The following is a 22,558-nucleotide window of genomic DNA, read 5'->3' on the forward strand; positions in this document are numbered from 1 at the left end:
TACAGTAGGAGCCTTACATTCCGAAAATATTGTATTCTACCTAACACATTGCCCAGCAGTTCCAGTTGTTCTGGGTCACCCTTGGCTGGCCTTTCATAATCCCACCATTGATTGGCGGTCCGGGGAGATTTCCCAATGGGGTACATTTTGTGCTAAGGAATGTATTTCGTATCCAGTCAGAGTAGCAGCTATCATTCCAGAGCCCATTCCTGTGGAATACCAGGAGTTTGCCGATGTATTCTCCAAAGGCAATGCGGACATTCTGCCTCCCCATCGGCCTTATGATTGTGCTATTGAGCTAGTTCCAGGTGCCGTATTGCCAAAAGGGAGATTATATGCATTGTCCGGGCCAGAAACTTCGGCCATGAATGATTATGTTCAGGAGAGCTTAGAGAAAGGATTTATTAGACCATCAAAATCTCCTTTAAGTGCAGGTTTTTTCTTTGTGGAGAAAAAGGATGGCTCGCTTAGACCATGCATTGATTTTAGAGCCCTGAATAAGATCTCAGTAAAAAACACCTATCCTTTGCCGTTAATTTCTGTACTTTTTGATCAGTTACGTTCTGCTGTTATTTTTTCCAAAATTGACCTTAGAAGAGCTTACAACCTCATCCGAATTAAATCTGGAGATGAGTGGAAGACGGCTTTCAGCACTCAGTTGGGTCACTACGAATACCTGGTGATGCCGTTCGGCCTGTCTAATGCTCCAGCAGTTTTTCAAGACCTCATTAATGATGTGCTCCGTGACTTCCTAGGGAAATTCGTGGTCGTTTATTTAGACGACATCTTGATTTATTCTGAATCGATGGAACAACATGTTACCCAGGTGCTTCTGGTTCTTCAAAAGCTACGTGAGAATCATTTATATGCCAAGCTGGAGAAGTGTGATTTTCACGTCACGGAAGTATCTTTTTTAGGGTACATAATTTCCCCTCAGGGATTTTCCATGGAACCAAAGAAGCTCCAGGCCATCCTCAATTGGGCGCAACCCACCAATTTAAAAGCAATTCAGCGCTTTTTAGGGTTTGCGAATTATTATAGGAGGTTCATCCATTCTTTTTCTGACCTGGTTGCTCCCATAGTGGCTCTGACAAAGAAAGGAGCGGATCCTACCAACTGGTCGCATGAAGCTGAGTTGTCCTTCCGGGCCTTGAAACAAGCCTTTGTCTCGGCTCCAGTCCTCAGACATCCTAATCCGGAATTGCCCTTTGTTGTGGAGGTTGATGCCTCAGAGGTTGGAGTGGGGGCTGTCCTTTCTCAAAAGGATCCGGAGTCTCTGGAGTTACATCCTTGTGCCTTTATGTCCAGGAAATTCTCCTCCGCTGAATCCAACTATGACGTTGGTAATCGGGAGTTACTGGCGGTAAAGTGGGCTTTCGAGGAGTGGAGGCATTGGCTGGAGGGAGCAAAACATACTATTTTGGTTTTGACTGATCATAAGAACCTGCAATACATTGAATCAGCTAAACGGCTTAATGCCCGGCAAGCACGTTGGGCATTATTTTTTACTCGTTTCAAATTTATAATCACTTTCAGACCTGGTTCTAAGAATACTAAAGCTGATGCCCTGTCACGTAGCTTTCTTCCGGTTCACAATAGCAATCCTGTTGTTACCCTCATACTTCCATCTTCGGTCATCCGGGCAGGCCTCACACAGGATTTATTTACCCAGTTAAACCAGCTTCAACACCAAGCTCCTAGATTTACTCCTGCTGGTCGTCTTTACGTCCCTGAATTTTTGAGAGCCACTGTTTTAACTGAATTTCATGACAACAAAGTTTCAGGGCATCCGGGAGTCACTAAGACATTGGAGTTAGTCTCTCGCTCAGTATGGTGGCCTAGTCTTTCTAAAGACGTTAAGGAATTTGTTTTTTCTTGTCAGGTTTGTGCACAGCATAAGGTTCCCCGTTCCTTGCCTATCGGGCAACTTATGCCCTTAACTGTTCCTCTCAGGCCATGGTCTCATATTTCCATGGATTTTGTGGTTGACCTTCCCCTTTCAGCCAGATTCCGAGTCATATGGGTGGTAGTGGACCGTTTTAGTAAAATGGCTCATTTTATTGCTCTTCCTCGATTGCCTTCTGCTCAAGGGTTGGCAGTTTTGTTCCTCCGCCATGTGTTCAGGCTTCATGGGTTGCCCACTGATATTGTTTCTGATCGGGGTCCACAATTCATCGCACAATTCTGGAAATGTTTTTGTGCCTCATTAAAGATGAAACTGTCGTTAACATCCGGTTACCACCCACAATCCAACGGGCAAACCGAACGAGTCAACCAGTCATTAAAACATTATTTGCGCTTGTATTCAGCCAAACTCCAGAATGATTGGTCCGAGTTTCTCCCTTTGGCTGAATTTGCTTACAATAATTCTTGTCATTCCTCCACTAAAGAGTCTCCATTCTTTTCAGTTTTTGGTTTTCACCCCAGAGCCAATTCTTTTTTTCATCATTCTCCAGTCTCCTCGTTAACCTTAACCTCCCATCTCAAAGCAATTTGGAAAAAAGTGCACCTTGCTCTCAGAAAAGCGGCCTTCCGAGAGAAGAAATTTTCTGACAGGCTCCGACGTCCTTGCACTTTTAAGGTGGGAGATAAGGTGTGGTAGTCAACTCGTAACATCAGGCTTCGACAATCCTCGGCTAGATTGGGACCCAAATTTATTGGACCGTTTCTTATTATTAAGAAGGTCAACCCAGTTGCCTTTCGGCTACGTTTACCAAGATCCCTTAGGATTGGAAATACTTTTCATTGTTCCCTGTTGAAACCATACGTTTCTTCCAGTAAATTTCCTCGGAGGATCTCTCAGGGTAGATCTCCAGTGAATGTACAGGGACAACAGGAATTCTTGGTAGAGAAAGTTCTTGACTCTAAATTGTCCTGGGGTCGGCTTTATTTTTTAGTGCACTGGAAGGGCTATGGTCCGGAGGAAAGGTCTTGGGTCCTGGACAAGCATCTTCATGCCCCTAGACTCAAGAAAGCATTTTTTCGGGAATTTCCCCAGAAACCTGGCTCTAGGGGTTCGTTGACCCCTCCTCAAGGGGGGGGGGTACTGTTAGGCGCCGTGGTCCGCGATGTCCTCGCGGCCCGGCACCTAGCAACTAGGGACGCCAGGCGTGCGAGCCGCCGGGTCCCTAGCAACGCCGGGACACCGTGCGCGCTTAGCCGCCGGCTCCCTAGCAACACTGAGCCGCCTGGACCCTAGCAACGGGGACGCCACGGGCGGACCGCGCTCCCCGTTGCAGGATCAATCTAATCAAGTTTAAACACTCACACATTTGTTTCTGCTCGTGCAGCAAGCCAGCTGCACGGCATGTTTGCTAATCAGGCTCCGAACATCTGATTGGAGGACTCCCTGCTAAATACCTGCTCAGTGCTTCACACAGACGCCGGTAATAGCTTCCTGCATGCTGTTTTGGTTTGCTGAACGTCTGTTCCAGTCCTGCTGTGTCCGGTCATTCCTGTCCTCAGAAGTCCTGTATCTTGGAGTTGTCATCTCATCCCAAGAAGTCGTTTGGTCCCCTGTAATCCTCAACGATCACCAGAGAATATCGAGTGGTGTTCGTGAGTTGCGGCTCTGCCGTGTGTTGCGGCTCAGCCGCTTTATCTTTATTTTCTGTTTCGGAGCATTTGCGGAGGGTTCCGCTTCCACAAGTCCTCTCCGGAACTCGGCGGTGCCGGGTAGGAGAGTGGACAAGTGGATATTTTGGTTGTCCTTTTCCCTGGCGGTTTTTCCGCACATATTCTAGTTTCCAGTTAGCTTGTAGCCCCTGGCCTGGTTGTTTAGTCAGAGGGCCCCTTGTTATCACCCTGTCTCGGATTTCCCTTTGTCTCCCATTAAGACCTGAGGGGGCATCGGAGTTGGGCAGACATAATCCGCCCTTCAAACGCGGCTGCCATGGGCTCAAGCAACCATAGTCTCGCAGGGGATTTCTGACAGCACGGGCGAGACAACGGAGTTAGGGCGCCAGGGGCTATTTTCCATTCCCGCTCCCTTCCCCAGCATTACGTTCCAGTGCTCCGGTCCTTGCAATAAGATCTCCTCAGACCAGAGTGCTGGAATCATAACAGTTCTTTTGTTTCAAGGAGAGCTGTAAGCTATATTTCAGGCTTAGGCCCCAGTCTTCTGGGTCGGAGATTCAGCGGGTGGGCATGGTGATTTCCTTGCTACAAGGAGACCCACAGGTCTGGGCATGTGGGTTGCAGCCTGACTGTCCGTCGCTTAAAAGTGTTGATGTTTTTTTTACGGCACTGGGCATTTTGTATGATGACCCTGACAAGATGGCTTCAGCCGAGGCTCAGATTACGGTCCTTAAGCAAGGGCGACGGCCAGCTGAGGTTTATAGTACGGAGTTTCGGAGGTTGGCTCATGATACCCAGTGGAATGACCCAGCTCTGAGAAACCAGTACCGAAGGGGCCTTTCTGACCAGATAAAGGACCAACTGGTACAATATCCCTCGCCTGATAGCTTAGATCAGCTCATGCAGTTATCCATCCGGGTGGATAGACGGCTGAGAGAGCGTAGGCTTGAAAGGGAGACCGCAGTTTCCTTTTTTCCCAAGGGAACCTCAGACTCTGAGGAATATTCCGAGGAGCCTATGCAGATTGGGGCTACCCGCCTCTCCTCGCGTGAGAAGACGCGGAGGAGACAGCAGGGTTTGTGTTTGTACTGTGGGAACAAAGGTCATGTTGTAGTATCATGCCCAGAAAAACCGGAAAACTTCAGGGCCTGAGGGTGATGGGAAATATCCTGTCAGGCCAGAAGTCAGAATTTCCCAGAAAGACTTTTCTCATTCCGGTGACTTTGGAGATCCTCGGTCAAACTGTCAAGACTCAGGCCTTTGTTGACAGTGGGGCCGATGGGGTTTTCATGGACCGTCAATTCGCCCTGGAACACTCTGTTCCCTCAGTACCTTTGGCGTCAGAGATTGAGATCTGTGGGTTAAACGGGGAACCATTGTCCCAGGGTAAAATTACCTCCTGCACCAGCCAAATTCCTTTGTTTATTGGAGCCACACACTCTGAAAAATTGTCTTTCTATGTGACTGTCTGTTCTTTTGCCCCATTGGTTTTGGGGTTACCCTGGTTAAGGGCCCATAACCCTCAATTTGACTGGGTCTCTGGGGAGATTCTTAGTTGGGGTAGTGATTGTTTCAGGAGTTGCTTGAGCCTTCCAGTCAGGCTCTCGCAGCTAAGTTTGCCAGGATTGCCAGGATGTTATGCAGATTTTGCGGATGTGTTCTCCAAAAAAGTTGCGGAGGTACTACCTCCCCATCGCCCCTATGACTGTGCCATTGATTTGTTGCCGGATGCTAAGCTTCCCAAGAGCAGGTTGTACTCCCTGTCACGTCCTGAGACTCAGGCTATGGCAGAGTACATTCAGGAGAACTTGGCTAAGGGATTTATCAGACCCTCACAGTCCCCAGTTGGGTCGGGGTTCTTCTTCGTGGGTAAAAAGGACGGTTCGTTGCGACCCTGCATCGACTTCAGGGAATTGAACCGTATCACGATTAAAAACTCGTACCCACTACCTCTCATTTCGGTTTTGTTTGACCAGCTTCGTACTGCCACCATTTTTTCTAAGATTGACCTACGCGGTGCTTACAATCTAATCCGAATAAGAGAGGGGGATGAATGGAAGACTGCCTTTAATACCCACTCAGGGCATTATGAATATTTGGTGATGCCTTTTGGGCTCTCTAATGCCCCGGCAGTCTTCCAGGAATTCATGAACGATGTGCTCAGGGAATATTTGGATAGATTCTTAGTTGTTTATCTAGATGACATCCTAATCTTCTCTCATTCCCTGGAGGAACATCGGAAGCATGTACGCTTAGTCCTCCAGAAACTCAGAGACCACCAGCTTGGGGCGAAGCTGGAGAAGTGCGAATTTGAAGTCCAGCAAATCGCATTTCTAGGGTATATTATCTCCTCAGAAGGTTTCCAAATGGAGGGTTCTAAGGTACAGGCAGTCCTGGATTGGGTGCAGCCCACTAGTTTGAAGGCGCTTCAGCGTTTTCTGGGCTTTACGAATTTTTATAGACGGTTTATCGCTGGATTTTCGTCTATAGTGGCCCCCTTGGTGGCACTCACTAAGAAAGGGGCGGATGTTGCTCACTGGTCTTGTGAGGCCAAAGCGGCCTTTGCCCGTCTCAAAAGGGCATTTGTCTCGGCCAAGGTGCTGCGACACCCAGATCCAGAGCGTCCTTTTGTGGTAGAAGTGGATGCCTCTGAGATAGGTATTGGGGCAGTGCTCTCTCAGATGGGGGTGTCTGATAATCGCCTTCATCCCTGTGCTTACTTTTCCCGTAAATTTTCGTCTGCCGAGATGAATTATGATGTGGGTAACCGGGAATTGTTGGCTATAAAGGATGCACTCGGGGAATGGAGACACTGGCTTGAGGGGGCTAAGTTTGTGGTCTCAATTCTCACCGACCATAAGAATCTGGCATATTTAGAGTCAGCGAAGCGGCTCAATGCCAGGCAGGCACGATGGGCTTTGTTTTTTGCTCGCTTTAATTTTTTGATAACATATCGCCCAGGGTCAAAAAACATCAAGGCTGATGCGCTCTCGCTGAGTTTTGCTCCAGTCCAAGAGACCATCGAGGAGCCATTGCCCATTATGTCCCCATCATGTATTAAAGTGGGCATTACCCAGGACCTCTTGTCATTAGTCCTTAGAGCACAGGAGCAGGCTCCTCCAGACCTTCCGGTAGGTCTCTTGTTTGTGCCTCCTAGGTTAAGACAGCGAGTGTTCCTGGAATTCCATGCCAAGAGGTCGGCAGGGCATCCGGGTATTGCCAGAACTCGGGAGTTGCTGTCCAGGGCGGTGTGGTGGCCCTCGGTGGCTAGGGATGTGGATCAGTGGGTTCGGGCATGTGACGTTTGTGCCCGAAATAAAACTCCTAGAGGGGTTCCTGCCGGCCCATTACATCCACTCTCTATTCCATCTAAGCCATGGACCCACATTTCCATGGATTTTGTGGTGGACTTGCCCAAATCCTCGGGGATGACAGCCATTTGGGTGGTCGTTGACAGGTTTTCGAAGATGGCGCATTTCGTTCCACTGGTTGGGTTGCCATCGGCCAGACGCCTGTCTGAGTTATTTATGCAGCATGTTGTGCGCCTCCACGGGTTGCCACTTGATGTGGTCTCTGACCGTGGATCCCAGTTTGTGGCCAAATTCTGGAGGGCATTTTGTTCTGATCTCCAGATTTATGTGAGCTTGTCGTCAGGCTACCATCCACAGTCTAATGGGCAGACTGAGAGGGTGAACCAGTCCTTGGAGCAGTTCCTCAGGTGTTATGTCTCCAAGTGTCATACTGACTGGGTTGCTCATCTGTCCATGGCGGAGTTTGCCTATAACAACGCGGCTCACTCTGCTACAGGGATCTCTCCCTTCCTTTGTGTGTATGGGCATCATCCTAAGGCCAATTCTTTTGACCCCCTGGACTCCACGCCTGGTGGTTCCTCTGTTTTTTCGGCCCTTAGGGGTATTTGGAGGAAAGTGAAGAAAACCCTTGTGTCTGTGTCATTAGTGACCAAAAGGGTTTTGATAAGCGGAGAAGACCCTGCAGCTTCAAATTAGGATACTTCGTCTGGTTGTCCACCAAGAATTTGAAGTTGAGACAGCCATCTCATAAGTTAGGCCCCCGGTTTATCGGCCCTTATAAGATCACCAGGGTTATCAATCCGGTGGCATTTCAGTTAGATCTGCCCCGTTCATTGGGTATCAATAAAACATTTCATTGTTCCCTTTTAAAACTGGCGGTTAGTAATCCTTCTTCCAGTGGAAGACCTTCTCCTCTTCTGATACGGGGTCAGAGGGAGTTTGTGGTTGAAAGGGTTCTTGACTCCAAGATGGTTCGGGGTCGGCTGTCATTTTTGGTGCACTGGAAGGGGTATGGCCCGGAGGAGCGGTCGTGGGTGCGCAGTTGTGATCTTCATGCCCCCAGACTGATACGCTCTTTCTTCTCGCAGTTCCCCGATAAACCCGGTGGTAGGGGTTCTTTGACCCCTCGTCAGAGGGGGGGTACTGTTAGGATCTCCTGCTCTGTGCTGCCACGTCGCCATGGCAACCGGGAGGCAAGTGTTAGCGAAGTAACCTGAGCGCAGCTGATACTCCGGTCCGGGTTTTTACTGTGTAGTGGTTACAGGCTCTGTGCACGGCAGGGAATCCGGCGCTGGTTTTGTGCTCACAGTCTGTGAGGTCTGAGTGGGGCGTGGACAGCACCTGCTATATAAACCATCCTCTCAGGCTAGGCAAATGCTGCTGAATCTTTGTTTGTTAGTCAGTTCCAGAGAGTTAGCTAGTACTGTGTGACTTTGTATTTACTTGTTGTTTACTGCGAATACGCCTTGGGATTCGGTACTTCATTCTGCCAATCCGGACCTAGCAGTAAGACTGGAGTCAGTTGTTTGACCTGCTGGGGTTCTTTTGCTATTCTGTGAACCCAGCAGGTTTACGGCTGTACTCTCAGACCTGCTTGCTTAATCCTCCCTCACTGTGCAGAGCGTCCAGGTGTCAGTTTAGTGGCAGTAAGCTGAACCTGTGCCCTGCAAGTGGGGGTTAGGATTGTGGATACTCTCCTTGTGTCTATATTTCTATCTCTGACCAAGGAGTTTATTTCCACACCCGTTGGTAACCCTTTGGGGTTTTTTCTGTTGCTCTTAGCAACATCATTTCGGGTGCTCCACATGTTAAATCACTACACCTCGCTTCTTTGTTCGCTCTTTTCCATCTGAGCATTCCTGACACTAGGGAGACACCCAATTCCTGAGCCTTTGGGCTTCTCCGTTCACTTTGTGTTTATTAGTTATTCCATCACCTCCTGTGTATGTTATGTTATACTGTCTGTGAGTTCGTTTGCTTCGCTTCCCTCTCTGTTCATACACCGGTATACTCCTGTTAGCACTGGTGTGCGTAACACAGGTTTCTCACCACGTTGGACCTGACCAAAGGTTATTGGCAAATACCTTTAACTGATAGCGCAAAAGAAAAAACATCCTTTTCAGTACCGGAGGGGCTATACCAGTATAAGATGTTACCCTTTGGGTTGCATGGGGCTCCAGCAACCTTTCAACGGGCAATGGATAAGATTTTGAGGCCCCATAGAAAGTATGCAGCTGCCTATTTGGATGATGTGGTAATTCACAGTATGGACTGAGGGTCCCACTTGGTTAAAGTACAGGCAGTACTGGGCTCAATCAGAGAAGCAAGGTTAACTGCTAACCCAAAGAAGTGCTGCCTCGCAAGGAGGAGGTTAAATACTTGGGCTTCACCATAGGTAGAGGTCTGATTAGGCCCCAATTGAACAAAATTGATGCTATTCAAAACTGGCCTCGTCCAGTGAATAAAAAACAGGTAAAGGCTTTTTTGGGAATAACGGGGTACTATAGACTATTTATCCCTAATTTTGCGACCACAGCAGTGCCGTTATCAGACCTTACCAAAGGGAAGCAGTCAAATATGGTGAAGTGGAACCCTGATACAGAAAAAGGTTTCCAAGCGTTAAAAGTGGCTTTGTGTTCACAACCTGTATTGATAACACTAGATTTTTCAAAAGAATTTGTTGTACAGATAGATGCCTCAGAGGTAGGGATAGGGGTCGTGTTGTCCCAAACCAGAGATGGGATGAACACCCTATCATTTATTTGAGTAGGAAACTCAATGAGCATGAGAAAAGGAATGCTATTGTAGAAAAGGAGGCTTTGGCCATTAAGTGGGCATTAGATACCTTGAGATATTACCTCTTGGGTAGACAGTTCAGACTAGTGACAGATCACGCCCCTTTAAAATGGATGGATGTAAATAGAGGTCAGAATGCTCATCTAACTAGACGGTTTCTAGCGTTGCAAGATTTTAAGTTTACTGTCGAACATAGACCGGGTACACAATTGGCCAACGCAGATGCGTTGGCCCGCATCTTCTGTTTAGGGGCTACAAGTGTTCCGGCCCCTAGATTGAAACAGGGGAGGGGGATATGTGACAAAAACACTGGAATAGTGTTTGGGGGCAGGTATGTTTGTCCCAGGTTCTTGTCTTACATGTTTTAGTTAAAGGAAAACTTCAAGGAAAATGTTTGTTTTGTTCGCAGCTTCTCAGTCTGTTGGAAAAGCTGGATAAGGTCCCTGAGAGAGATAGAGGGCAAGTTCCAGACAGTGGGCCCAGTTCAGGTCTTTGGCCTCACATAGGGCTAATCAGGGTTTCAGCTGTGTAAGAGTGTTATAGGGCTGCTAGCCTGATCAGTGTGTGCAGACTGCCTGGAGAAAAACTGCAAAACCTCTGTGGGAGAACCATGCTTCCTTATACAAGTGAGCTATACAGTATTTACTGGAAAACTCTGTTGTATTTAGAGACAGTCAGGAACGTCTTGTGTATAGTTAGCGCCGGACAGGCAAGGTATTTTCTTTCGATGTTTATTTTATTTTCTGCTTAATAAAACTGGTTGCGGCCAGTTGCACCACAAACTGGACTTGTATGATTTCTCAGCTGCTGCTTGCTGCCATCTACCCCAGGAGACGGCACCCTGTTCCCCTACAGTGTTACTATATATATATATATATATATATATATATATGTACATATACTAGTCCAGTGAAGTTTTATTGTCATAATAATTATCTGCATTGTCTGTGACTGTGTGTTCCTGTATCTGCTGTGTGTTTCACTTTTCAGTGTTTCCCAAATATATCTATCACTATATTCTGTATCCTAAGGGACTAGGTGCATCAGGGTCATATATATAGTGCGTCACAGTATTTACCTATTACGGGTATTCTACTGTGTACTCAGTCACATAATACCGGATTTATTCGCAAGTGTTGTGTACTGTGTATTCAGTCACATACTAACGGATTTAATAGCAGGTATTGTACTCTGTCTGGTTTTATCCTACTAAGTCACTCTGTTGTTGCATTTGTGTGCAATGTCTAACAAGAAGGGCAGTAAGTCTGTGGACGCTCCTGCATCATTCAGAGCATGCGCCAAACATTTACCAGAGGAGGAAGCTGTGTATGATGGTCTGTGTACTATGTGTCATAAATCTCTCAATCCGGAGCAACCCTGGGCTGCATTCATAAACCTACTGGGTACTCTGATGTAACGCCTTATGCACCCATGGGACCACCTGTGCCATTACAGCCACAAATTGTCCCTATGGTTAATCCACCTTGGACGGAAAATTTATGTAACCAGTTGCAGCAATTAAATCATTCCTTGGTCAGGGTCGGAGGCCGACTTCTGCAGTCTGGTTGAAGACCACTTCAGACGCATGGGTGCGGGAAGTTGTCTCTCACGGGTACGCTGTCTCCTTCAAGAAACGTCCTGCTTGCCAGTTTTGCACCATGGTTATTCCTTTGGATCCGTTAAAGGCGCAAGCTATACAAAAGGTTGTGGGGTCACTTCTGAATACAGGAGTGGTAGTGCCGGTTCCCCTGGCCCAGAGAGGCAGAGGTTACTACTCAACCCTGTTTCTAGTTCCGAAACCCAATGGGTCTTTCCGGCCTATACTCAACCTCAAATCACTAAACAAGCTTGTGAGAGTGTCCAAGTTCTGTTTGGAAACACTGCGCTCAACTGTACCGGCTATGGAAACCGGAGACTATATGGTATCCCTGGATATACAGTATCTGCGGTTAGCTATTGGCAACCTCCTCCTCCACAGTTCCAGGCTCTACCATTTGGACTGGCTACGGCTCCTCAGATCTGCATCAAGGTCATGGCTGTAATGACGGCCCATCTCTGTTGGCAGGGAGTCAGGATCCTGCTGTATCTGGACGACGTGCTGATTCTGGCAAACTCCCACGATGTCCTCCTCAGTCAACTGCAGCTGTCGGTAAGCTTCCTACAAGCCCACGGGTGGCTCATCAATTGGAAGAAATCCTCGCTGGTCTCAGTTCAGAGCATGGTGCACCTGGGGGCACTTCCTGGACACACACAGTCAACGACTGTTTCTGTCTCCAGAAAAAGTCCTGAGACTTCAAGACAACATAGGATACTACCTTTGTCGCCCCAGAGTGTCGATACAGTCGGCGATACAAGTACTTGGCCTGATGGTGTCGGCATTCAACATGGTGGAGTACGCTCAATTTCATTCTCGCCCTCTGCAGAGGTTAATCCTTTCCAAGTGGGACGGCCTACCTCATCGGATCAGAACTCACATGATCACTTTGACTCCGGAGGTTCGTTTGTCACTGACCTGGTGGCTACAGGACCAGCAATTGAGCAGGGACCGTCCCTTCTGGATTCCCAACTGGGTCCTGCTGACAAAGGACGCCAGTCTGAGGGGATGGGGTGCGGTGTTGGAGCAACACTCTTTTTAGGGCCGCTGGACCAAGAAAGAGTCACTTCTCCCAATAAACATCCTGTAGTTGTCGGCGGTGTTCAATACATTGACTCTCATCCTGCCTCTGGTACAGAAGAGTTCGGTTCAAGTACGGTCAGACAATTCCACTACGGTGGCATACATAAACCATCAAGGCGGCACTCAAAGCTGCATGGCTATGATGGAAGTGGAAAGTCCTTTGTTGGGCGGAGCGCCATCTGCCAACAATATCGGCAGTGTTCATTCCTGGCATCCTAAACTGGGAAGCGGACTTCCTCAGTCGCCAGGACATGCACGCCGGAGAGTGGAGTCTTCATCCAGAAGTCTTTCAACTCCTAGTGGACAAGTGGGGTCTACTAGACGTAGACCTGTGGCGTCTCGACACAATCACAAGGTTCCGGTCTTCGGATCAAGGACCAGGGATCCTCAAGCAGCATTCGTGGACGCACTGGCAATTCCATGGAACTTTCAGGTGCCCTACGTGTTACCTCCAGTGTCTCTCTTGCCCAGGGTCCTGAGGAAGTTCAAACAAGAAGGAGGATTTCTTCTTCTAGTCACTCCAGCGTGGCTCAGACGGCATTGTTTCTCAGACCTGCAGGGTCTATCAACAGAGCGTCCTCTTCTACTTCCTCAGCACCCAGACCTCCTCGTACAGGGCCCTTGTCTTGATCTGGACCAGGCCAGGCGTGGCTCTTGAAGCATCACTCCTGAGAGCCAAAGGATTCTCTGAGGCAGTTATCCAAACTATGTGAAAAGCCCGTAAACCAGCTTCAGCTCGGATTTATTACAGGGTCTGGAATTCTTACTTCACCTGGTGTGCTGATAAGAATTATGATGCATACAGATTCAGAACTTCCAGAATTCTGGCTTTTCTGCGAAGAGGCCTGGACTTATGCTTTCATCTGGCACCCCTCAGGGTTCACATATCTGCCTTGTCGGTATGGTTTCAGAGAAATATTGCGTCTGTACCTGACGTTCATACATTCACTCAGGGTGTCGGATTCAGCATCCCTATGTCCCTCCTGTGGCTCCATGTGGCTCTGGCTGTTGTCCTGAATGCCCTGCAAGATCTCTTGAGAAGGTGGACCTTAAATGGCTCACGGCCAAGGTCTTGTTTTTACTGGCTATTGCTGGAAGGGTGTTGTACTTAGGCGCATTGTCCTGTCGTCCACCCTTTCTAATATTTCATTGTGACCAGGCAGTTCTTAGAACTCGCCCAGGTTATTTACCTAAGGTGGTGTCATCTTTTCACCTTAACCAAGATATTGTGGTTTCCGGTCTTTATCTCTTCTGATTTGTTCTCCAATGAGCGGTCTTTGGATGTCGTATATATGTGGAGACTGGAGAGGACTGCCTCTATCAGGAGGTCAGACTCCCTTTTTGTCTTGTTTGGTTTTCACAAACGTAGCTAGCCTGTAAATAAGCAAACCTTGGCCAGATGGATTAGAATGGTATTTGCACAAGCTAATGCGCAGGCTGGTCTCCTAGCTCCTGCTGCTATTAATGCTCATTCTACTCAGTCTGTTGGACCTTCTTGGGCGGCTCGCCATGGCGCATCCGCAGAACAATTATGCAAGCAGCTACGTGGTCCTCTGTGAACACATTTATTAGGTTCTATGCCTTTGATACTTCTGCCTCCCAGGATGCTTCCTCTGGACACTGGGTTCTCATACCCACTAAGGCGCGTCTCCTCCCTTGAGGAACTGCTTTAGAACATCCCGATGTTTCCCTGTAGAAACCAATGTAACCTGCTGCAGGAAAGGAGAGTTATTGTAGACTTCCATTGTTAACTCTCTTTCTGCGGGTTACATTGGGTTCCACAGGGCGCCCACTCTGACGCATCTAGCTTCTATGGGTTTGTATGAAATTAGCTGCTGGTCCCTTCTCCTGTCGTGAGAATGTGGTTCTATGTGACTAACATCTACCTTCTCTCTTACCTGCTCCTGCATTGGACTGGTCAACGAAACTGTGCTCACAGTGCCTGGAGGTGGGGTTATAGAGGAGGCACCAATGCATCCTGCGACAGCCTAAAGCTTTAGCCTATTGGTGCCTGTTGATCAAGATCCACTCTACACCCTGATGTTTCCCTTTGGAACCCAATGTACCCCGCAGAATGAGTGTTAACAATGGTAAGTCTACCATAACTCTCCTTATTATGGCATGTTTAACCGTTTCCTGGCCACTTATGTTATTTATAATTAGGTAAATATGTTTTATACCACCTATAGTGTTAAATAGTAATACTGTATTCCATATAGTATCCAGTATATAAAAAGGCAAATAGCACACAAGGTCAGTATTAGGTTTTTGTACAGTTCCCCCAGACTACCGCACTTGCTCCAATGTTCAGCAGAGTGGGAGATTGTGGATTGCATTTGGAAACCCCCTACTAAAAGTCCTGAGATTGCCTCTGGAGCTGGTAACAGAACTGGAGAGGTAAAGTGATGGGCATTCATGGGCTGTGTCAGGGAGGATGTCTGAAGTAAAAGCAAAAAACATATCGTCCATGTGGGAGTATTATGGCAGTGTTACGGTCGTATCAGTGCAAGTTGGCTGCGTTCTCAGACACACAGCTGCTTCCTTAGTGGTCACATTCCGATGCAGACACTGCATCTGCCATGGGCAGGTGCAAGCGCCAGTGTTAGATGTGATGGCGTACTGTCTGCTACTGTGTACATGGATGCAGAAAATGGCCGTCTCAAGACTTGCACTGTCCAGCGCACGGACCTACACACAGGGAAGGCTGAAAGTAGCATTTGCATATTACCGCCTCTGTTACTCCTCTGACAGGCTCTAGGGCGGACGCAGCAGCTCTAATGTGCAGTGTGGGAATATTTTCTGGAACAGTTTAGGAAATCTTGCTTATTTCTATCTACAAGAGAAGAAAACTTATTGTCAATCAGCCTTGTTGGTGAGCAACTGAAATAGTTCATAAGTCACATACTTAAAAGACACATATTCATCCTTTGGCATCTTTCAGTAATTAATATATAGGAAGCAGACATGGATGTTGATATTCACTATGTCATAATGTATTGAATGTTATGATGTCAACTTGGTTGAAATGTTGACATCTATCATGTCGACATGTGCAAATGCTGACATAGTGAAAATGTTGACAGTAGGATTAGGGTTACCTTACAAATGGCTTGTCGACACTGTGCCCTTTTCTACATTTCTTTTCAGTATCGACATGCTGTCTATTTGCATTCTCACCATTATGAACGTCAGTTTGGTGACTGTTGACTTAATATACAGAAGCGTGCAGAGAGAGCTGTAAAGACTGCTACACACCTTTGATATGTGACATGCTATAGAGATAGTTTTTGAAGAGTTTTTCTGCGCAGTTGAATCAATGGTGCAGCTGAAATCTAGGTTTCTTAGTGCTTACATGTGACATGCTGACATCCCAAGTGACGTGACTTCCTATAATTGTTCTTTGTAATCTACTGAATAGAACATAATGCTCAAATGAAACTACACACAGCCTGCTTCCTTCATCAACAAAGTGGTATGTTGGTCTGTTAGTATATTTTTAGCATAAATAAAGATGCAGGTTACCATAGTAACTACCAACAATGTCAACAGTATTACAATTCAATTAAACAACAAGTAACCCAAAATGCCCTATTAAATAATGTGCTAATACAATATGTAGACAAATGTGATTAGATAACCCCCCCCATCCCCCCCACACCACCCTCGGCACCACAAACAAAATGGTGTGCTCCAACAGTGAATACGTCTTTGTGAAGGACTAAAATGGGTAGAAGCAGAGGCAGTGATTAGATCATTTGCTAACTAAATGGCTTGCCAAAAGGAGCTAACTGCGTTTGAAAAGGGGATAATCGTAGGCTGCGCTATGTCATGTTTCCAGGGCGATGCTGGCTTGGTATACAGAAATATGGTAACCCAGGTGGACTGGCCAGCTCAGAGTCCAGATCTTGACCCCCTCCGGGGTGAATTAGAGAAACTAGACCATATCTTCTTGATCTATTTATGATCAGTGACCAATAATTTTGGTCTACATAGTGTACTGTATGTGCAAATGTACTAAAGAGCAGCAACCGCAGGAATGGTTGCTGGTATTTACGTGAAAGTCAGCAATACCTATAACATAACCCAGCGGACACCCTATTTTACATGATAAATGACACTCTCCATGTATGACCATAATATGCTGTAGCCAGACCTATGTAATCATACATTGAGAAACCTCATGGATCCCAAGACAGGCTTCATGAATGCTGTTTAAAATTCATGTACACAAAATTACCAGATTACCTATAAGCCAGCTACCAAAGCTGTCATCTGAGACATGTAAGGGGCACAGAAGAATGACAGTTTGTAGGGTGCCCAGTGCTCTGAAGGTTTAACAAGTGGGACTCTTCTGCCACTTGAAGGGTACTAGGAGCCCAACCTAGGATTAAGTCCCCCATCTGATTCTTACATGTAGGAAGCAAGTGGCAATGGGGTACAGGCGGAAATGAGGGATGACAGTCTTGGTGGTGCTGCTTCCAGCTGCTGCTCCTGCATGTCAGTGACAGGTGGTATTTAGGTTGCCGGCTGTTGGGAACCCACTCGCACAGTATACCGGCGCCGGAATCCTGACACCCGGCATACCGACACCTTTTCTCCCTCTTGGGTGTCCACGACCACCCTGGAGGGAGATTAGATAGCGTGGCGAGCGTAGCAAGTCTGCAAGGGGCTCATTTGCACTCGTCCAGCTGTCGGTATGCCATCGCCGGTATGCTGGCCGTCGGGAGCCTGGCTGCCGGCATACCATACTACACCCGTCAGTGACAGGCTGGGAGCATAGGGGGTCATTCAGACCCGAACGCACGCTGCAGTTATTTTCAGCCGTGCGATTGGGTCTAAACAGCGCATGCATGCGGGCCACAATGCGCAGGTGCGTCGCTGCCCGGCGCCGGGCAGCGACAAAATGAACGAAGAAAGCGATCGCAAGAAGTTTGACAAACAGAAGGCGTTCGTGGGCGGCAACTCACCGTTTTTTGGGAGTGGTTGGAAAAACACAGGCATGCTCGGCCATTTCCAGGGAGGAATCCTGACGTCAGCTTTTTCCTGGATCATCACAGCGGGTGAGTAAGTCCTGGGCTGTGCAGAAACTGCACAAACTTTTGTTTGTGCATCTCACTGCACAGCCGAATGCATCCCTGCAAAGCCCTAACCCCCTCCCCTGTAGGCGGCGATTACCTGGTCGCAGCAGTGCAAAAAATAGCCTGCGTGCGACCAGGTCTGAATTTGGCCCGTAGGGCCTAATTGAGACCTGATCGCTCGCTAGCAGTTTTTTGCAGCACTGCGATCAGATAGTCGCCGCCTACAGGGGAGTGTATTTTAGCTGTGCAAGTGTGCGAATGCATGTGCAGCCGAGCAGTACAAAAAGATCTTTTGCAGTTTCTGAGTAGCCCAGGACTTACTCAGCCACTGCGATCACATCAGCCTGTCCGGGACCGGAATTGACGTCAGACACCCGCCCTGAAAACACTTGGACATGCCTGCGTTTTTCCAACCACTTCCAGAAAATGGTCAGTCGACACCCACAGATGCCTTCTTCCTGTCAATCTCCTTGCGATCGGCTGTGTGAATGGATTCTTTGTAAAACCCATCGCACAGCAACGATCCGCTTTGTACCCGAGCGACGCGCCTGCGCATTGTGGTGCATACGCATGCGCAGTTCTGACCTGATCACAGTGCAGCAAAAAAAAGCTAGCGTGCGATCAGGTCTGAATTACCCCCATAGTCAAATCTTTCTCCAGTAATCTCCATCATCATGATCAGTAAGCAGCTGCACCAGCCCTGTCCTTGGTGCAAGAGATCCTGCATATTCTCATGTCAGAATAGCTGGCAAAGCTGCCTACCTGCCCACAACACGCCCTCAGACTGTTCAGTTGCTGCCTAGTTACACCCACACATCTGTAAGTGGAGATGCGGCTGCGACCTGTACGACTCCATAGATGTATCATCCATAGATGCTCAGTTGTGTGTAACTCTGAATCAACCTCTTATGGTTTAGGGGCCCGAATCAGACCTGATCGCTGCTGTGCGTTTTCGCATACTGAGCATGCATATACACCGCAATGCGCATGCGCGACGGACAGCAGCTATGATTCTGGGTGAAATTTTAATTTGCACGGCGTATGCAAGGTGATTGACAGGAAGAGGCCATTTGTGGGTGTTAGCTTGCCGTTTACTGGGTGTGTCCAGAAAAATGCAGGCGTTCCCAAGCGTTTTCAGGGAGGATGTGTGACATCTGCTTCGGACCCGATCAGCCTGATTTCTTCGCACTGGAGGAGTAAGTATTGAGCTACGCACAGACTGAACACACTGCACAGAATGGGAAAAACATTTGATGGTGAGTGTGATGCGCATGGTTTTGCAGCTGTCCGCTGACTTGTGGGAATTTTCCTACAGCCAGTGGTGCAAGTAGAAAAAATTTCTTACGGGTAGTGCGCGCGCAAAAAAATGGGTGTGGCCAAATGCCACATGGGGCGTGGCCAATGAAAATGGGGGCGTGATACACATATGGGGGGAGGGGCAGATACACGTATGACCCCAATAGTGCCAGATACACATTGCCCCACAGTGCCAAAAACACAATGCCCCACAGTGCCAGATACACAATGCCCCACAGTGCCAGATACACATTGCCCCACAGTGCCAGATACACATTGCCTCACTGTGCCAGATACACATTGCCTCACTGTGCCAGATACACAAATGCCCCCAGAGTGCCAGATACACAAATGTCCCCAGAGTGCCAGATACACATTGCCTCACAGTGCCAGATACACAAATGCCCCCAGAGTGCCAGATATACATTGCCTCACAGTGCCAGATACACATTGCTCCACAGTGCCAGATACACATTGCCCCACAGTGCCAGATACACATTGCCCCACAGTGCCAGATACACATTGCCCCACAGTGCCAGATACACAAATGCCCCCACTGTGTCAAATATACATTGCCCCCCAGTGCCAGATACAGAAATGCCCCCACAGTGCCAGATATCCCCCAGTGCCAGATATAAATGCCCCTCCCCCAGTGCCAGATATCTCCCAGTGCCAGATATCCCCCAGTGCCAGATATAAATGCCCCCCCAGTGCCAGATATCCCCCAGTACCAGATATAAATGCCCCCCCAGTGCCAGATATCTCCCAGTGCCAGATATCCCCCAGTGCCAGATATAAATGCCCCCCCCCCAGTGCCAGATATCTCCCAGTGCCAGATATCCCCCAGTGCCAGATATAAATGCCCCCCCAGTGCCAGATATCTCCCAGTGCCAGATATCTCCCAGTGCCAGATATCCCCCAGTGCCAGATATAAATGCCCCCCCCAGTGCCAGATATCTCCCAGTGCCAGATATCCCCCAGTGCCAGATATAAATGCCCCCCCCCAGTGCCAGATATCCCCCAGTGCCAGATAGAAATGCCCCCCTAGTGCCAGATATCTCCCAGTGCCAGATATCCCCCAGTGCCAGATATAAATGCCCCCCCAGTGCCAGATATCTCCCAGTGCCAGATATCCCCCAGTGCCAGATATAAATGCCCGCCCCAGTGCCAGATATCCCCCAGTGCCAGATATAAATGCCCCCCCCAGTGCCAGATATCCCCCAGTGCCAGATAGAAATGCCCCCCTAGTGCCAGATATCTCCCAGTGCCAGATATCCCCCAGTGTCAGATATAAATGCCCCCCCAGTGCCAGATATCTCCCAGTGCCAGATATCCCCCAGTGCCAGATATAAATGCCCCCCCCCCTGTGCCAGATATCCCCCAGTGCCAGGTATAACATGCCCCCCCCCCCCTCCCTCCCCTGCTCACCACTGCCGCTGCACCCGCGAGCTTTGATTGGCTCACGGATCGGCGCTGAAATAAACTGAGACACCCGCCGGAGACTGAGGGGAAGGAGAGGCGCAGGCTGCGCTCTCCTTCCCTCACATCAGCGGCGGTGCGGCGGGGACGGCGGGGAGCAGCAGAGGGAGGGAGGGAAGAGGAGCGGCGGCCCGTCGGTTTGGGTACGGCGTACCCACGGCTAAATTCTTACGGGTACGCCGTACCCACCCGTACCCACACACTTGCACCGCTGCCCACAGCGTACACATGCAATCGCACACTTGCACAGGGCAAATTTTCACTCCCCAGGTGGCGGATATCTGATCACAGGACAGTGTAAGTTGCAGCACAGCGATCAGGTCTGAATTAGGCCCTAAAATGTATGTGTTGCATTAAAATGTGTAATAAAACTGTATGGAAACTAGTGCACACAGTTGAGGCTTTTCTTTCCTGACAGAAAGTGTACTTACATGTGGTACATCTGGCATGCTAATTATTATCTACTAGGAACCTACTTGCAGTATAGGGATTACCAGAGCCGACCCTAACCAATATGATGGCAAAATTTTGGCTGGTGCCCCCAAGCACCACCGCTGGTTCCGTCTCTGACCTTGCACCTCTTTCTCAGCACCATCACCCCTCACCCATAGCAGTCTTTATTATGGTGTTCCTACCCCCTATATTTTAAATAGGAACAGTTCGCACATTTGGCGCACAGCCCAAAAAGGGGTGTGTTTTTGCTGGCAAGGGGCATGGCCACACAATAGTAACCCCAATTCCAATTATGCCACACAGTACTGCAACTTTATTCACATTTTATCATGCAATAGTGTCCATAATTCATATTACATCCCACAGTAGTGTCACTTTACCCGATAAACGTTACTCCTCACAGTAGAGCCCCTTATTCGCATTAAATCACACTAAATTGCTCCTTATTCACAGTACACCACACCCTATTGCTCTTTATTCACATTAGATGACACAGTAGTGCCCTTTCTATATGCAGCACCACATAGTAGAGCACCTTATACACATAATGCCACACATTAGTAATGCATTTAAACACAATTCTACACAGTAATGCCCCTTACACATGAGACACATTAATGTCCTTATAAACATAATGCGCCTTACACATTATGACAACCTTTATTAATACGCACATTATTAATGCCCTTATACACATAATGACACACATAGTGCCCCCTACACATTTGCTGCACATTATTAGTGCCCCTATACACACAATGACACACATACAGTAGTACCCTGTTACACATGTGCCGCAGATTATTAATGCCCTTATACACATAATGACACACATAGTGCCCCTTTACACATATGTTGCACATTATTAATGCATTTTTAGATGACACACATAATGCTCCTTACACATATTCCGAACACTAATGCACAACCAACCCACTCACATGCACACAGCACTCTCACTGCCACTAACACTGTGACCTCTGCCTCTGCTTGGATACAGTTGTGTCCTCATAAATCTTGCCTCAATGCTAACGTCGGGCACCTTTTTTTTAATGAAAATGCATCTTATTTGCATTGCTATGTGGCTAGGATGCACAAGCATCTTCTGATGATTAATAGGATATGCAGCATGCCTATATACTGTGTGAGACTGTGGCTGTATCTGCATATGAAATGCTACACACAGAATATAGTCATGCCGCATATCATTTTAATCAGCAGAAGCTGCTGATGCCCCTAGGCATATCAAATGCCGTAGGCAATTGCCTAGTTTGCCTGTGCCTATGGCCGGCTCTGGGGATTACCTATCAATGCATAACATCTACAAATACATCCTAACTGTCCCAGCTTATGTGTGACAGTCCTGAATTACCTGTCTGATGAAGCAAGGGCATCTGGTACGAGCAGCAAGTCATGGGGGTTTATATGAACAGTGGGGAGTTATAATGACAGTCTGGGTCGGACGAAAACACAGATTGATGGTTGGGCAAGTCATAACCTTGTAGGACAAGAGGGGGCAAGTCATAAAGAGAGGAGGTGCAGTAGTTGGGCCCTCTATTAGCATGTACACCAAGAAGGGGAGAACGTACAGTACAGTATCATTGCAAAGATTTGAAGACAAACGACAAGAAGCATAGGTGACATGAATAGTGTTGCGGGTGGAACACAAAGAAAGATGGAACTGTCTGTGAGAGCTTCCATATTATGTGCAATATGCATATATGATGGCATATTGTTGCACCACCCTTACAGCAACAATATCAAACAGAAAAAACCAAAACAAAGAAGTGTTGGAAAGTAGACTCTTTTTTGGGAGCACTCTAATTCAGAGGGTGGAAATATGATTTATCAATACTGGTAAAATCATTTTTATTAGGTTATTCATTAAAAAT

The 22,558-nt window shown here is 47.9% G+C and overlaps 1 protein-coding gene across 1 annotated transcript in view; it reads left to right on the plus strand.

Moving 5' to 3' along the window:
- LOC134889019 (uncharacterized) overlaps positions 1-22,558 on the plus strand; it is a 391,009-nt gene that overhangs the window by 252,931 nt on the left and 115,520 nt on the right. The window lies entirely within an intron of this gene.

Source organism: Pseudophryne corroboree, chromosome 1, assembly GCF_028390025.1.
Source record: "Pseudophryne corroboree isolate aPseCor3 chromosome 1, aPseCor3.hap2, whole genome shotgun sequence".
NCBI classification, from domain to species: Eukaryota; Metazoa; Chordata; class Amphibia; order Anura; family Myobatrachidae; genus Pseudophryne; species Pseudophryne corroboree.